This window comes from Vicugna pacos, chromosome 9, assembly GCF_048564905.1.
Source record: "Vicugna pacos chromosome 9, VicPac4, whole genome shotgun sequence".
NCBI classification, from domain to species: domain Eukaryota; kingdom Metazoa; phylum Chordata; class Mammalia; order Artiodactyla; family Camelidae; genus Vicugna; species Vicugna pacos.
Window position 1 is genome coordinate 20885983 of NC_132995.1, and position 18836 is coordinate 20904818.

An 18836-nucleotide genomic window follows, 5' to 3' on the forward strand; every position below is an offset into this window, starting at 1 on the left:
GGATCCGTGATTGGAGGAACCTGACCTAAAATAAGTGCCTTCAGATTCATCCCACGTGGAAACACAAGGTGAAAACACAGTGCTAGGCTGGCACAGTATAGAAGTAGCAACACTTCTGTTGTGCCATCTTGGTAAAGTTCTTATTTCACAAACTGACTCCAGGACTCAAGCATGAAACTCTGTCAAATTGTTTTACGGACATGTCTTGTACTTTAAAGTCACAGAATCTTACAGCTGGAAAAGTATCAAATACATTGGTTTTTAAACACTTTCTCATGTAGTGAATTGTGTTCAAATCAAACATTGTTAATAGGAGGAAATGTTTATTGAGCTCTTTTCTCTTTCCTATCATTGTGCTAAACACTATCCATATATTTTGTTAGCTTTCTCAATAATATGATGATGTAGTTTCCATTATTTTAGATGAAGGGGATTGAAATCATATAGAGACACCCCCCACTACCACCATATGAAGTGGATAAATGCAGAAATTGCCTGGTGACATTTGTGGATGAGGATAGAATCCACATGATGAGTGACTTTTGTGGACAGAAACATACCATTGGGAGACTTTAAAAAGATGAAACCCCTCCCCCTGGGAACAGAGACATAGTAGCATAGAACTTTTCTTTCAAACTTTAGAAAATACCCCTTTTTAGGTCTCCTCCTTCTCCTTCCTTTAGCCTCACCAGCATTCCCCAAGGCCCACTTCCAAACCTCAGCACATGCATCCACGTAGACCCCCACCCAAAGTCTTAGCCTTGCCATCCTAAATGCCAAGGAGGTCATACTTACTCTGAATGTGTAATTAGAGGCATACATCTGGTTCCCAAAGGGAAAAAAGATGCAAGCAATATTTACTAACATTTAAAGGAATGGCTTTTGTCCTAATATCCCTCTATTTCTTGGTAATCTTAAACCCCACCTCCCATGCCTGCTCGTATCAATAATGTGCCAATGGATATTGCCAATATCAGATCTCCTTGCTGCTTAAATTCCACCCAATAGCTGACATTCTCTGCCTGTTATCATTTTGCAGGCATATCATTGTCCAATGTTTATACTGGCCAATACATGACAAGAAGCTCTTTTCAATGACAGATCTCTAGGTCTGCAGAGATTGTAATCTGTGCCTAAATAAACAGACAGTCTTCAGGCCAAGGACTGGACATCAATGTGCGTATTGCCATCAACACCCCCAGCTGCACTTGGGAACCGTGTACGGGACCAATGAGGATCATGCAGCAGTTGTGAGAAAATGCAGCTTGACCTCAGGTATCAGTCATCTGCTGCAGCCACCTCAATGTGGCCCCCTTTTTGCTGATGTGTATAATGGACCAGTGTCTTAAAAGCACTTTTTGCTGATAAGTAATGGTCCTCCTCCCTGGCCAGTGATTGTTAATTTTGCTTCTGGAAATCTCATAAAGGAAACATAAACCTGTCTTCATTCATTCAGCTGATATTTACTGAACTCTGTCCAAGGGCTGTGACATATGCTATGATGTCATAGATTCATGGGTAGGGGTCCTACTCTCATGGATTCTGAATGCTAACTTGGGAAGATGGACCAGAAGTGAATAAACAAAAAAGACTATTTCACATTGATGTAAGTGCCCTAAAAAAGTAAACAGGATAATGAGAGACAGGGTAGAGCAATGGGATGAAAGAGTGGGTGTGTGAATTATGAGCTGGCCAGGAAAATTCTCTCTGAAGAGGCAGCTCTGGAGGTAGGACCAGGAGCCAGTTATGAAAGCCACTGTCTGCCCTCTAACATCATGTTCAACCCTCTATATTCATTAGTCACATATGCTGGTTCCCCCTACATGAGCCTATCTCCTTAAAGGCAAAGACTGTGTCCACACTGCCTCTCCATTGCAACCCAAATAAGACAGAACGCAGAATTGGGTGATGTTTTGCATTGAAATGACGTTATAATGGGTTGAATGCAAGTGCACCTCAAGGAATGAATGAATATATTAATTAAAAAGTCCCATCCTTAGCAGCTCTATAGAGAGGAGACAGAAAAATTAAAAACCTTTTCTATAGCTATAAATAAGCTTTAAGTCTCAGTGGACATTTGTACTCCAAGTATTCAGAAAAGGGACGTAAGAAACAAATAAAAGATCCAGTCACTTTAAAACAACTAACAGCAATTATGAGACAACATCCAAAGAGCCCAGGCTCTCTCCTCTCTGACTCAGGTTTACAGAACACACATAGAAATTGCAATATGACTCTTACAGGAAGCCTGACAGTAGTCCTCATCCTGAGCCCTCACCACTCTTAGCACTCATTTTACACCAAAAGTGCATATTTGAATACACCCTCTCTTCATCCTAACAAGGATTGCAGTTAGTTTTAAGCACAAGACCAAAGCTCCCTCCTCCTGGCTCTGCAGCACCCAGATGCCCTGTGTGAGCTGTCACGGATGCTTGTCAAATGCTACACGGAGTCAGGTGTGCAGAAAACTTAAAGTTACTTTCTGACAGCTTTAGTATGATGTTCATTACCTTTCTGAGTCTTTCTGAGCCTTCCCCTCAAGTTTTTAGGTCTCTTGGATATCAGCTTCTGACAGCAGTTCTGTCCTTTTTCTTATGTGTCTTATAACAACACGGATTAGAGCCACCTCCACCAAGAAAGTGCACCTCCACTCCTGACCTGACCTCTGTGTGCTGTCTCCCTGGGACAAGGAGTAGAGCAGGTGTTCCAGGCCCCTGTGGTAGAATAGATTCCATGGATGTCCAACTAGCAACACACAAACCAGGATCAAGGTAGGAGTCACTCCATGCATTTGGGGTTTCAAGGAAAAGTCAATCGTGTTCCCAAATCACATTCTCAATCTGTAGCTGGAATTATTGAGGCTTAGAGAGTTTGTGGAATTTACTTTATTTATTTGACACACTCTCATATGGTATAACAAACACTGCTCTTAACATTTTATAAATATTAACTAATTTAATCCTCATAACAATCCTACAAGTTAGGTACTATTGTTGTAATCATTTTACATATGAGGAACTGAAGCCCAGCTAGGTTAAGTCACTTACCCATGGTCACCTAGCTAGTAAGTGGCAGACCCTGGATTTGAACCCAGCCTGTCTTAATTCCATGTGATTCTGCCTATTTAAATAAAGAGCATATGTGCATATTCATGTATGGCTGAAGCATTGTGCTGTACATCAGAAATTGACACAACACTCTAAACTGACTATACTTCAATTAAAAAAAAATTAAAGTAAAAATAAAGGGCAAAACTTCTGGGTATAGACCGAAGGCCCAGAAGTTGAATGCCCCTCCTACTCTCCTGTCCCTCCAGGAGCCCTGTTGGTCTAGAATATTTTGGTGGTCATGGGAACAATAAGAAGCTCTCTGACACTAATTAGCCCAAAGACAAATGTAACACTATCTGGCTTTGGAGGAGGGTTGCTTTCCCTTGGGCCTCTCTGAGTCTCTGTCTCCTTGTTTGTAACAGGTAACTTACAAATCCTATGCACGCTTCTGAGTCCCACTCCCTGAAATTATGATTCAGTAGGTTTCGGTGAGGCCCAAGAATCTATACGGGATCCTGATACATTTCTTCTCAGATTCTGAGGCATCCATGACTCCAAAGAACATTATAATAAATTGTGTTTAAATTCTCTGAGAGGAGTGGCCAAGATGGTGGAGTAGAAGGACGCTGATAGCTCGCCCTCTCCCACAAATACACCAAGACTGATTCCACATACCCACCCAGACAATCAGAGCACCTGCTGAACATCGCCTTCTTCAAAAGACAAAATATGCCACCAATCTGGTAGGAGAAAAGGAAAAAAAAAGAAAGAAGAAAAAGAAAAAAAGGAGAAAAAGCTAACCAGTGCAGGACCGGTCCTGCAGGAAGGCAGTGGCAAAGGAGGAAGAGCTTTCATTTGCTGGGTCTGCCCCCTTCAATGGAGAGGTCAGCAGGACAGAGGGGGGATCTCTAAGGCTCAGATCTATACAGAACAGCCCTTAACCAACAGAATTAAGATAAACAGGAACAGAAGGTCTCCACAACCCCCAGCCCTAGAAGCAAAGTGGCAGGTGGGGGATGGGACAGGCTGCCCAAGCTGGATGGAGGACTGGGTCAGGCTGTACAGAGGCAAACTTGGGGGACTGCAGTGTGCTGTGCTCCATGGCTGGGAGGGTATACAGAGCAGAACAAACAGGGTCCTTCATAAAATAAAAAAAAAAAAAGAAAGAAAGAAAAGAAAAATCAGCATGGCTGGTGTGCCCTGGGGGAAGGGGTGCCATAGCCTTCATCTCCAAAAACCCATGAAACCAGTACCAGCACTTCTCAGCCACAGTCACCATATCCTCCAGTGCTTAGTGCCCAGGTTGGGGGCAGGGTCAAAACCTGAATCCTACCTAGGGGTTTAGCAACCTCATAGATGAGACTGAGAGTTGTTTACAGCCTGAGGCAAATAGGATCGTTCTGCCTGGATGCCTCTGTGAATTCACACCTCTAAGAAAAATGGACAAGGAGCAGAGTTCTGGCACAGAGCAGGGGCAAGTGCTATTTCACCATTTTCCCCAAGCCCACCTACAGAGAGTGGAACCAAGGTGGAGCTGGGAGCTGCACAGAGCAGGGGAGTGACTGCAGCACCAAGAGAGGCCATGACCCACCCACCCACCATGTAAGAGTGCAGCACCTGACTGCGGTGTTGGGAGGGGGCATGACCTACCTGCCTACCAGCACTGGGAGCAGCACAGACCAGGGGCATGAACAGAGGGCCTCTGGAACCTGCAAGCTGAGTTCCCACAGCAGGGTGAGGGCAGGAGCAGCAACAACCACAAAACAAAAAGGAGGACCCTTTAATAGCAAGGGCTGGCTCTGACTATTAGGTCAGTGGCCACATCCCTAACCAAGGTAAAGTAAGACTTTGTAACCACCCATACTTAAGAAGGACTTCTTCACAAACAATTAAGAGCACACAGTTTCCACTGGAACACATCCATTTTGTTTTCTTTTTCTCTCTGTTCTATTTTCTTTTACTTTTCTAATTTTTACTTTTTAAACAATTGCATATGTCTCTATTTTTAATCCCTTTAAAATTTTTCTTTTAAGACATTTTTACTGTTATTATTTTTTAAATTTGCCTCAATTTCATTTTTATTTCTTTTGGTTTTGTTTTCCTGTTATTGATTATACTCAGTTTTCAATTTTTTCCCTTCTTTTAAGGTTTTTAAGATACATCTCAATTCGATTTTTATTGTACTTCAATTTGTTCTTCTGTTATTGATTATACTGTTTTCCAACCTTTTTTTCTCTTCTTTTAAATTTCTTTTTTTTAAATTTTATTTCCACATCTGCTTTAGATAGATAAATAAATAAACTCCTTAAGGACCACAGTAGAAAACTGATACTCCATAAGCCATAGTGCCAGAGAGATAAAAGTAAAATGAACAAGCAGAGGAATTACTCCCAATTAAAAGAATAAGAGAAATCCCCTGAAAGAACAATCAATGAAATAGACCTTGATAGTCAACTAGATCATGATTTCAAAAAAGGAGTGATCAAAGTACTGAAGGAACTGAAAGAGATTGAGTTAAGAGACAGAGAATATGTCAGAAATGAAGTCAAAGCTATAAAGAGGAGCCAATTAAAACTGGAAAACTTACTTGCTGAGATAAGAGTTCAGCTAAAGGCTGTAAAAAGTAGGCTAGATAATGCAGAGGAATGAATAAGTGACTTACAAGACAGGACAACAGAAATTACCCAATCATAACAGCTGAGAGGAAAACAAACAAACAAATAAACAAACAAACAAATGAAAACAATATAAAGGACCTATGGGATAATACAAAGCATGCCAATCTATGCATAATACGGGTTCCAGAAGGAGAAGAAACAGAAAAAGGGATTGAAAAGGTATTTGAAGAAATTATGACTGAAAACTCTCCAAATCAAAGGAAGGAATCAGATATCCAAGTACAGGAAGAGCAGAGAGTCCCAAACAAGAAGAAGCCAAACAAACCCACACCAAGACATATTATAATCAGGATGGCTAGGGTTAAGGATAAAGAAATGACCCTAAAAGCAGCAAGAGAAAAACAAACAGGGAAACCCCATAGGGCTTTCAGCTGATTTCTCTACACAAACACTACAGGCCAGAAGGGAGTGGCAAGATATATTAAAACTCCTGAATGAAAAAAGATGCAGCCTAGGATACTTTATCTAGCAAGGTTATCCTTTAGAATAGAAAGAGAGATACAGAACTTCACAGGCAAGCAACAACTAGAAGAGTTTAGCAACACTAAACCTATGCTGAAAGAAATATTGAAAAGTCTACTCCAAAAAGATAAGAAACAGAATGCTACATAAATGAGAAAAAAGTAATTGGATAGGTGACAGCTATCATGAATTATAATAGAATAAACATGAAATTGTAAAAGAAGACATCTAAATCATAAAGAGTGGGAGAGGGAAGCAAGCAAGCAAACATAGTGTTATTTTTTAAATTTTTTGTTCTCAGGAGGAGGAGTTTGAGCTTATATTACTATCTTTTTAATACAAACAGTTATAGTAATGGGCTCATATATGTACAAAAAAGGGTAGTCACAAGCCAGAAACTTACAATAGTGTCACAAAAACTAAATAAAATCCAAGATAATATAAAGGAAAATTATCAAACCACAAAAGGAAAAAGAAAAGAAAATGCAGGAAATACCAAATCAACTGGAAAACTAAGTTCAAAATGGCAATAAACATACATTTATCATTAATTACTGTAAATGTCAATGGACTAAATGTTCCAATTAAAAGATGTAGAGTGGCAGACTGGATAGTAAAACAAGAACCTTCAATATGCTGCATACAAGAGACTCACTTTAGGGAGAAGGAAACACTTAGATTGAGAGTGAGAGGATGGGAAAGGATATTCCATGCAAATGGAAATGATGAGAAAGCAGGAGTAGCAATACTGATTTCAGACAAAATAGATTTTAAAACAAAGTCCACAAAGAAAGGTAAAGGACATTTTATAATGATTAAAGGAGTAATACAAGATGAGGTTATTACATATGTTAATACATATGCACCCAATATAGGAACACCTAAGTACATACAGCAATTACTAGCAGAGATAAAGGGGGAAATTGATAGGGATACAATCATTGTCAGAGACTTTAACACCCATTAACATCACTGGACAGATCTTCCAGACAGAAAATTAATAAGGTAACAGAGAAATGAAATGATACAATAGAACAACTAGACTTGGTTGATGTTTTCAGAGCATTACACCCCCTCCCCCCAAAAAAAGAATATACATTCTTTTCAAGTACACATGGAAAATTTTCTAGGATTGATCATGTATTTGGGCACAAAAGAAGCCTCAACAATTTTAAGAAAATAGAAATTATCTCAAGCATCATTTCTGACAACAATGTTATGAAACTAGAAATCAACTACACAGAAACAAAGGAGAAAAAAATGAAAGCACGGGGATTAAACAACATGTTACTAAAAAAAAATGAGTCAAAGATGAAATCAATGTGGAAATTAAAAATTACTTTGAGACAAATGACAATAAAAACACAACCATTCAAAATTTATGGGATGCAAGAAAGGCAGCGTTAAGAGGGAAGTTTGTAGTGATACAAGCCTTCCTCAAAAAAGAAGAACAATCTCAAATAAACAATCTAACCTACCAGCTAAAAGAATTAGAAAAAGAAGAACTAAAAACCCCAAAAGGCAGCAAAAGGAAGGAAATAATAAAGATAAGGGAGAAAATAAATAAACATAGAAATTAAAAAATTAGAAAAATCAATCAAATCAAGAGCTGTTTTTTTTTGAAAGAGTAAATAAAATCCACAAAACTCTGGCCAGGCTTACAAAGAATAGAAAAGAGACAGCACAAATAAGCAAAATAAGAAAGGAAAATGGAGAAATTACAACCAATACCACAGAAATACAAAATATCATATGAGAATACTATGAACAACTATATGGAAACAAAACGGATAACCCAGAAGAAATGGACAAGTTTCTGGAAACATACAGTCCACCAAGACTGAATCAAGAAGAAACTGACCACCTGAACAAACCAATCAGTAGAAATGAAATTGAATTAGCAATAAAAAGCCTCCCTACAAATAAAAGTCCAGGACGGGATGGCTTCACTTGGGAATTCTATCAAACGTACAAAGAAGAACTCATACCAGTCCTTCTCAAACTCTTCCAGAAGATTGAAAAGGAAGGAACACTCCCCAACTCATTCTACAAAGCCAATATCACCCTGATACCAAAACCAAAGACACTACCAAAAAAGAATGGTACAGACCAATATCACTGATGATCATAGATGCAAAAATGCTTACCAAAATATTAGCGAACAAAATCCAACAAACATAAAAAAGACTATACATCAAGATCAAGTTGGGTTCATCCCAGGGACACAAGGGTGGCTCAACATATACAAATCAATCAATGTAATACATCACGTCAACAAGAGAAAGGACAAAAATCACATGATCATTTTAATAGATGCAGAAAAAGTATTTGATAAAATTCAACACCCATTTATCATAAAAACTCTCACCAAAGTGGGTATAGAGGGAACATATCTCAACATAGTAAAAGTTATATATGACAAACCTACAGACAGCATAGTACCCAGTGGTGAAAAACTGAAATCCTTCCCACTAAATCTGGGACAAGTTGGTCCACTATCACCACTCCTATTCAACATAATCTTGTAAGTCCTAGCCACAGCAATCAGGCAAGAGAAAGAAATAAAAGGGATCCAAATTGGAAAAGAAGAGATAAAATTGTAACTATATGTAGATGACATGATATTATATGTTGAAAACCCTAAAAGTTTCACACAAAAACTATAGGAATTAATGAAAGAATTCAGTGAGGTAGCAGGTTACAAGATTAACATACAAAAATCTGTTGAATTTCTTTACACTAACAATTAATCAACAGGAAAAGAAAGTAAAGAAACATTCCCTTTTAAAATAGCACCCAAAGTAATAAAATATCTAGGAGTAAATCTAACCAAGAAGGTATAAAATTTATATATAGAGAACTATAAACCATTGATGAAGGAAATTAAAGAAGACTTAAAAAAATGGAAGGGTATTTCATGCTTCTTGATTGGAAGAATCAACATGGTTAAAATGGTCATACTTCCCAAGGGAATTTACAGATTTAATGCAATTCCTATCAAATTACCCAGGACATGTTTCACAGAACTAGAACAAATTATAATAAAATTTATATGGAATCACAAAAGAACCAGAATTGCCAAAGCATTACTGAAGAAAAAGAATGAGGCTGGATGAATCAGACTTCCCAGACTTCAGACAATACTATAGTGCTACAGCAATCAAAACAGCATTGTACTGGTACAAAAACAGACATTATGGACCAATGGAAGAGAATAGAGAGCCCAGAAATGAACCCACAAACTTTTGGTTAACTAATCTTTGTAAAAGGAGGCAAGAATATACAGTGGAATAAAGACAGTCTCTTCAGCAAATGGTGTGGGGAAAACTGGACAACAGCATGTAAATCAGTGAAGCTAGAACACTCCCTTACATCATACACAAAAATAACCTCTAAATGGATCAAAGACATAAACATAAGACAAGATACAGTAAACCTCCTAGAAGAAAACATAGGCAAAACATTATCTCAGATACATTTCAGCAATGTTCTCCTAGGGCAGTCTACCCAAGCAATAGAAATAAAAACAAGAATAAACAAGTGGGACCTAATGAAACTTAAAAGATTTTGTACACCAAAGGAAACCATAAGCAAAACAAAATGACAACCTATGGAATGGGAGAAATTTTTTCACAAAAGATGAAACTGACAAAGGCTTGATCTCCAGAATATATAAGCAGTTCTTATGACTTCATAAGAAAAAAACAAACAACCCAATCCAAAAATGGGCGGAAGACCAAAACAAGAAATTCTCCAATGAAGACATATGAATGATCAATAGGTGCATGAAAAAATGCCCAATATCACTAATTATCATAGAAAAGCAAATCAAAACTACAATGAAGTATCACCTCACACTAGTCAGAATGGCCATCATTCAAAAGTCCACAAATCATAAATACTGGTAAGGCTGTGGAGAAAAGAGAACCCTTGTACACTGATGGTGGGAATGCAGTTTGGTGGAGCCATTGTGTAAAACAGTACAGAGATTCCTCAAAAGACTAGGAATAGACCTACCATATGATCCAATAATCCCACTCCTGGGCATATATCCAGAAGGAAACCTACTTCAAAAAGACACCTGTACCTCAATGTTCATAGCAGCACTATTTACAATAGCCAAAACATGGAAACAGCCTAAATGTCCATCAACAGATGACTGGATAAAGAAGATGTGGTATAGTTACATAATGAAATACTATTCAGCCATAAAAATGACACCATAATGCCATTTGCAGCAACATGGATGTCCGTGGAGAATGTCATTCAAAGTGAAGTAAGTGAGAAAGAAAGAAAAATACCATGTGAGATTGCTCATATGTGAAATCTAAAAAAAAAAAAAAGAAGAAGAAGAAGAAGAAGAAGAAGAAGAAGAAGAAGAAGAAGAAGAAGAAGAAGAAGAAGAAGAAGAAGAAGAAGAAGAAGAAGAAGAAGAAGAAAACAAATGAATTTAAATGTAAAACAGATTCATAGACATAGAATACAAACTTGTGGTTGCCAGGGGGTAGGAGGGTGGGAAGGGACAGACTGGGAGTTTGTAATTTGTAGATATTGACAGGTATATATAGAATAGATAAGCAAGATTATACTGTATAGCACAGAGAAATATACACAAATCTTATATTAGCTCATGTTGAAAAAGAATGTGACAATGAATATATGTATGTTTATATATGACTGAAAATTTGTGCACTACGCTGGAAATTGACACAACATTGTAAACTGACTATAACTCAATAAAATAAAATTTTAAAAAATTCCCTGAAACTATCAGAAGTATCCATTGCTGAAGTAGTCAATGAACTTTGGCTTCCTTAAAAGAAACAGAAATGGTAATGGAAGTCAGTGGCAGTGGGAATAAGCCAAATAGTCTCTAACAGCTTTGCTCTCTCTATAAGCACAGATGCTTCCCAGGCACTCCCTGGGTTGACTGCAATGATTCAGGCTTTCTGAGTGTTTCCTAGGGGAAAGCCAGCTTCCTAAATTCTTTTTATATGTTTCCTAGTGAGTTCTCCCAACTACTGTCTATTATTATCTCATTTTATAGATGAGAGAAATTAGGCTTTAGGGGTTGCCTAAGGTCATCCAATCAGATTAAGCTTTAATTCCTTCTCTATCACCTTCTGTTTGATTCCCAACCCTAATGTGCTCAATTAGTATGCCACCAGGTGTTAAAATTGGTGCAGAAGGTCCCAAAAGTTTTAACCATGCCACATACCTGCACCATATGACCCTCTATGAAATAATCTGAATATGGGCTCTTGACCCAAATGTCAGCTATTGTCCCAAGACTTCAGTATAATCCAGCTTCTGAAGAATTGAAAAAGATGACATACAATAGAAAAGGTGACATATAATGACATATAATAGAAAGTGTGTATACAGAGTTTATTAATGTGTTTAATGCTTAACAAATATATGAGTGTTGGTAGTCAATGAGTGTTGTCCTTCAAAGATGTCACCTTGAGAATCTGTGCACTTGTTCCAAAGGTATGGCCTTTGTGCCTGGTATTTTAGGACCTCTTCTATTGACATAGTTTCCAGGCCAGCTTTTTCTCATAAAGAAAACAATATATTATTCCATTGTTAATTCTTCTATTAAATCAAACACAGTATTATCCTAGTTTGGATAATCTTTGAATACATTTTTAATTGTTTCTCAATGTTAAATCCTTTCTCAAAAGGCGCATACTTATCTTCATGAATAAGAGCCCCCAAAATGGCCAATAGGCAATGATGCACTTCACAAGTTTGATGCTAAATCTATTTTAAGTGAGGATTGTATGCCAGTTAGAATGCTTTATTTATTCTACAAATATTTATACTACAAATAACAGAAAACCAACTCACATGGCTTAAATAGTAAGGGGATTTCTGTCTTATGTAGCAAGCAGAATTAGAGTAGGATCATTCCTAAGAAATTGGGTAACTCAGGCACAACAGCATTATCAAGGACCCATGTTCTCCCTACCTTAATATTCTACCATTCTCATCTTAGTAGCTTTGACTTCAGCTGACTCCCTTCATGGTCCCAAGAGGGCTATATCTGTTTCAGGCATCACGTGGCAATACTCCAATGCCCCAAGGTTTAAAAGGACAAATTTATTTCATAAGTCTCTTTGTAAGAGCCAAGAAATCTTTTCTAGATGCCTGCCAATCATCAGCACTCTTTCATGTCTTACCACCCATATGTCTATCCCCTGGCTTTCCTATGCCAGACACTAGCAAAGGGAGTGGAATTAGCATGATTGCCCTGGACTAGTGAAGTTCTTTCAGTGGAAATAGCAAAAGAAGAGTTCCTTCCCCAAGTAAATGACTTTGTGGAGAAAAATAAGCACCTAGAAAAACCTGCAAATGAAGACAGGGAAGTTATAAGGGTGTTAATAGACCACCCATAGTGTCTGTTGTTACATGCCGATGATAGAGTATGTGATATTCCAGAACTTATAAACCTTGAAAGGAGATATCCTTGGATATTTAAGTTCTGAGAAGTTTCTTTAAAAATCAGCCAATTTATTTTATGGTTACACACAGAATATTTCCAGTAGCCATCAAAATGAAAGATAGTGATTCAGTCAGGATTTTAAGTTTGTAAAGAACAGAAATGGTGGCCAATTTAAACAGAATAAAAAGATCTATTGGGACAATATGGTGAAGCTCCCAAAACTGAGGGTTGCAAATCCATGATCAGAAAGGGACAAGCACCATGGCAGTCTGCAGGCTCTGAAGAGAGGATCTGATTGATTCTCTGAGCTTGCACTCAGAGCCCACTCATCAGCCAGGGAAGGGCAGTGCACCCTGACTGATAAACCCACCAAGCCTGCCCTTGACTGAGACAAAATTCCTCAAAAGGAAAGCATGATATTGTTGCAGATGAAGGAAACTTGGAGGCCAGGAGGCCCCATGTAACAAATACAGATAGTACAAGTGCCAAGGGTCCTTGTCTGAGAGGGCAGATCCTGCAGATGCTGACAGCAGATCTAACCTTGGGGCTAGAGAAGATGGAGGTGTCAGGACTGGCCAGACCCCTTTCTAGTCCAGGAGACTGACCATCAGTCCTCTGGAAGTTCTGCTTAGTAGATGCTGTTGGCCCCCCAGGGCACTCCCTTATCAGGCCAGTGCACCTACACCCCCACTTGCAGTGGACTGTCCTTTGGAGAACTTGTTCTTGTCCGACAGGATTTACCTCACTTGGAAATTTTGCAAGAGCAGTCACACTCTGTCCCTGGGCATTTTAATCTACATTCTGTGGAAAGCCAGAAGTAAAAAGATCTCTTCTAAACATTTGCCCCCAAGGAAGAGGAAAATAGAGTATATCATTTTTTTTAAGAATCAATGAGGGAAATAAAATATTTACAATCCTGTAGAGACATTTTCACACTCCAAATAACATGAAAGAGGCTAAAAGCTAACATTTTGGCCCATTTGCCCAGCACTGAATGGAGTAATCAACCATCACCTCAGTATGCAACTCATAAGGCACCACACAGAACTAATCTGGTAACCATAACAACCTGTGGACATTTCACCCCAACTTTGGCTAGATGATTATTTGAATAAGAAAAAGAATTATGAGGTTCACTTTAACACCAAGAAACAAACAGGACTATCTTAACTGAGAAAATAGGTCTTCAAAAGCTTACTAAGGGACACAAGGAGTTGTTTCTTATGAGCTGGACCTCCAAGGACAGACATTTTTTGGAAGTAAAAGCAGAGCAATTGCATTACCTGTTACCTGATCCATAGCATCTCAAAAGTACAGAACATTTCAGTACATGCTGAGAAGGTCTTGTTTGTGACACATTCAGGAAACCAACAGAGTTCTCTAACTCCACCTTCCCTCTCCTCGGGGTAAAAATTCAACCATTTTGCATCAAAAAAGAACATCCTGAATCATCCACTTGGTGCATTCAAGTTATTCATTTTCCAGAGGAAAAATAAATCCCAGTGCTCTTGCTACACTGATAAAGGAGTATTTTGTTTCAGTTGCAGTGGATTCCATAAAAGTTTGATGTTTCTGCCTTGGCTAATGGAATGAGAGGGCAGTGGTTCTGTCTGCCAGTAAAGTAAAGTAATGCCACTATGATCATTTAGTTTGAGTCGGAGCTGGGCCTTGGAGTTCCCCTAAGGCTGCTTCCTGAGGCCGGGAATAAATGATTCTCCCTCTTTATTTGCTATGCCAAGGAAAGATAATGCAGCTCATTTTATTAACATTTGCCACTGAAGCACAGTCCCCTCCAGGGATAGTACATGGGAGTAGCAAAGATCTAGTGTTTCCAATTACTCAAGGCCAAGATTACTCACACAAGAAATGAAAGGGAAATTTTAATATTTGGAAGTCAAGTAAAAGCAGTAGCCAAGTCTAATTAAAATACACTTTCTGCTTTTAATTTACATGGCAGGCTCTAGTTTATTAGTCACCTGAATTCTTGTTGCATTTCTCTTGCCCCCAAGAATTACAATAGGCCAAGATACCCAGAAGTTTATGCCTACATTAGGTGATTCCTTCCCAATGCCATTCCTTCCCAATGATGGCAAGACTGGTCACAGACAATGAGATCTGGGGTAAGTCTGCCTGGTTGGTGGCCATACTCTCTTTTTTCTTGGGTTTAAACATGGCCTTGAATTATTTCTCCAGGCCCTGGTGTCCTACGTGTCAAGCACTGTTCTTTATTCCCAAATGTAGCATTTAGAACTCTGCTGTTGTCTTCAAGGTGCAAGCCTGATAGCTTAGGCCAGGGCAGAGCTCTGTGTGTGATTAGTCAGTGGGTTGAAGCAGATTTTTACTTTGAATGCATCATTCATCTCACTTTCCTTCTAGTTGGGGCTGGTGCCCAGCTTGGGCCCTGGGGATTGTAGCAATGTCAATGTCACAGCCAAGAGGCTCTGAATGAGAGGCAAACTAATATACAAGATGTAGTCCTGAGCAAATGAAGCATAGACAGGATTTATTGTGGATAATTAGCTTTATTATTTCATAAAATAAAAGCCTAGGTCCCTGGTTTTCAGGGAAATAATTATAATTGCAAAGGAAGTGGCATCACTGGTCTTAACACAAAAGTAACTACAGATCCTACAGCATTATCACTGCAGTTCAAGCCCTACCAGGCCCAGCCCTTGGCACTTGGAAGCCTTATTATTTCCCCAGGATGCCAAACACACGTGGTGGATGTCATACATACTCACATCCAATAGCCTTTGCTCCTCTGTGAGTTCCAAAACAATGTCTCAGAGGGTCAGATCTTTTATACAGCCCTGGACTAGATAGTCTAGTAATTCCTGATTGACCCACCAAAGCCTCAAAACACAACAAGCATCCATAAATGTGTGCAGATAGCAGACCCTGGCTTTGATAAGGTACAGAAGTTTCAGTCACAGGTAGACCAAGGCCAGGGGCCAGGTCATTTCTGGTGTGACCTGTGAAGTTTCCTGAAGTTTCAGGATGTTAAGCAGTCAAAGAAGCAGACAAGAAGGAAAGAATAACCTCTTTGGTTGCTGAGTAAATTAAGACATTTAAAAATTACTCTATACATACTTGGAGTACATGAATTTAAATAACTAGCTTAAAATGAGTTTTTATTTTTCAACAAATGCTTTTAAGCATCTTTTAGACTAAACATGACTACAAAGACAGGGATAACTATAGACACCTATTTATGTCTCCTATGCATGTGTAGCTCGATTTATATGAGTAGAGATGTATACACATTTCCATCTCCATATATATGTGTGGACCCTCTTCTCAATCAAAATTATTATTACTGCCACCAGGTCCATCTTCTTTTCCAATCCTGCATTTGAGAGTATACAGGCATTGTCCCGGGCTCTGTAGTAAGCACTTCCCAACACTGGGTTATCATTTAAAACGTGTCATCATCATCTATTTTTCTGAGTCTTAAGAGTAGCTTCTTTGCTCTGTATTCTGACCTCGTTTCATGTATGGTTTTAAGCAGTAACATCGAATCCTTGGACTACTCCTTTGCTGTCACAAAGATGCACAATTAGAGACTGTAATTTTAACAGCCCAGCAAACATCTTAACCCATTCTGACCAAATAGGGGCAGAACTGGTTTGGTAGAGAAGGTTAGCCAGGGGCCTGCTGATCTCCATGCCTAGCAGAAAGAGCTGTATTGACCACAACCTTAGAGAAAACCCTACATCATTCATTTGAATGTAGAAAAGGAGAAAATAGGGACACTGACATTCAGTATCCCCACATATGGGAAAGGGCCCTTGACTTTGCCCTCTGTCTTCCCCACACAGGTAGCAACTCCCTTACTGTACCTTTTGTAATTAGAAGTGCCTCTCCCAGGGGAGGGTAATAGCTCAGTAATAATAGCTCAGTGATAAAGCATGTGTTTAGCCTGCATGATGTCCTGGGTTCAATCCCCAGGACCTACAATGAGAAAATCAAGAAAATAAAATAAAATGTGCCTCTCCCAGCACAAGATTTCTTAGGCTGCCTAAACCCATTATCTAAGGCCTCAGACTCGACTCTCTCCCTTTGCTGTGCACCAATCCCACTGGCCTTCTAGCACCAGGTCCCCAGATATATTCTGACATCATAGAAACCATTGTCTCCTTGGCCTTTCTGCTCCACAGAGATAGATGGCAGTGAAGACAGGGTAGGCGTTTGTGACTTTCTCAGGATGTGCCGTCTGAGTGCATAGCCCTTGGGGTTGATTCCTGGGAATCACAGCACTTTCAAATCCTGCCTACATCAAGAAGCAAGAGAGAGACAGGACAGATGAGATTTACTTTTGACACACATCTCGGAGACTTCCCACTAGACAACACTTCTTAGAGAGGAAAATGAAAAAAGTTATGGATTTGGAGATTGGAGTTTAAAATTTGAATACCATAAAGAATATTGTCATTATCTCTGTTTCTTCCTAACATTCATTCTGATTATACCCATTATCCTAGAGCAGACAATTTCATCCGTCCTAGCTTTTCAGTGTCTAGACCCAGTTTTCCTTTGGACTGTAGATTGCTGAGGTCAAACTCACCGGGTAGTGTTTGTTGTAGCATGAGAAGGCTGCAATCTCTCCCTAATGTGTCCATGTATCTGTCCTGGGCTGTCCTGCCACTGCTGTGCAGCTCAGCATCATTCCCTCCCAGCCTGAGAATGTCTTGCCTCAGCAAGACCTCATCCATTCCTGTCAAGTGGAGGTGGCAAACTGGTCCTCTGGTGGTGAGCTTTTATACAAAACCATTTGTTTCATTACACTCTTTGTATAAAACAATTCAAATGCATTTCAAATCTTGTACTTCCTGGGCTACATTGCCTGCCTGTAAATCAGAATGTGATGAGAAGAGGAGTGAGAGCTTTCCTGAAATCAAGATAAATTTCACCTTAGGTTTCACCTTTGTTTACACATTTAATAATGCACTCCCCACACCTGATTGCACAGGTCACACTGCAGCACCCATCACCCATAACTGCCATCACCCAATCCCATGTACTGCTCCCATGTGCTGAATCTTAGAGAGACTCCCCCCATCAAAGGCTGGTTTTTCCCCAGTGACACCCATTCCTCCTGATTTGCCATTTCCCTCTTCCTCCAAGCCTGTTTCATCTCTCAGAACTTTAGTTCATGGCAGCGCACACCAACCCTGAAGTCCTTTCCCAAGTCACCTTACACACTCTGACTCCATCTTGGAAGCTCTTTGGTGCCTCTGTCAACTCACCACATTCACCACTACTCATTGCCCCTATTCCAGAAAGTGCAGAGGAGTATCAAGTAATGACAATGGAGTTGTGGAACCATTCTTATGAGGTCTGGAAGTACCACAGGCAATTATACACACACAAACACACACATAATCTCCACCGACTTCTTGAGAAGTTTTGCTTTAATAATAGAATGACATTTCCCCTCTGGGTCTCTCTATAAGAGATATTTATCTACTCCCAGGACTCGACCTGGTACTTGCTTTCAGCCAAGTAGGTAGGAAAACATTATCATGTTTTCTTCCTCATGTATACTTGTATTGTTTTATTTATTTGCCCTCAAAACCACCTCTTTTCCAATCATTCCTAATCTGGCAACTCTATCTTTATTTCATTAATTTAAAAGAAACAATAATAAAACTATTTAGACTACTTGAAAAGAGAAAAGCGGGTAGGTAACTTTTCCCTCTCGGCTGTTTGCTCCAACTGCTAGCCCATGTCCAGGAAAGAGGAGCTGAGAAGCTTTCTGTTCAGAGTTTTCTAGACCCTATCCTCATGATGACAATGAAGTGCCTCCAAAGATGGCTCCCACCACAGAAAGAATGAGCCCTGTGTCTGCTTGGTTCCTCTATACATGAGGACTTGCTCTGAAGTGCAGCTCCTGAGACTGGCAAACTGCCCTGTTCCCTTAGTTAACCAAGCCTCACCCAGAGTCAGAGTAAGGGGTGTACAGGGCATAGGGCAGGAGCACAATGGAAGCAAAAAACGCTAGGCAATGGGGAATCAATTCCTAACGTTCCTTCTACCAGTTTATTCCTTCATTCAACAAATATTTAATGGGTACCAACCATGTGCAGGATTGGTCTGAGCCCTGACAATAGAGGAGAAAATAAGACAATGAGTTGTCTGGTCTTAGGGGGGCTGTATTCAAACGAAGGTGGAGACAGGGAACAAGAGACATACAATAAATAA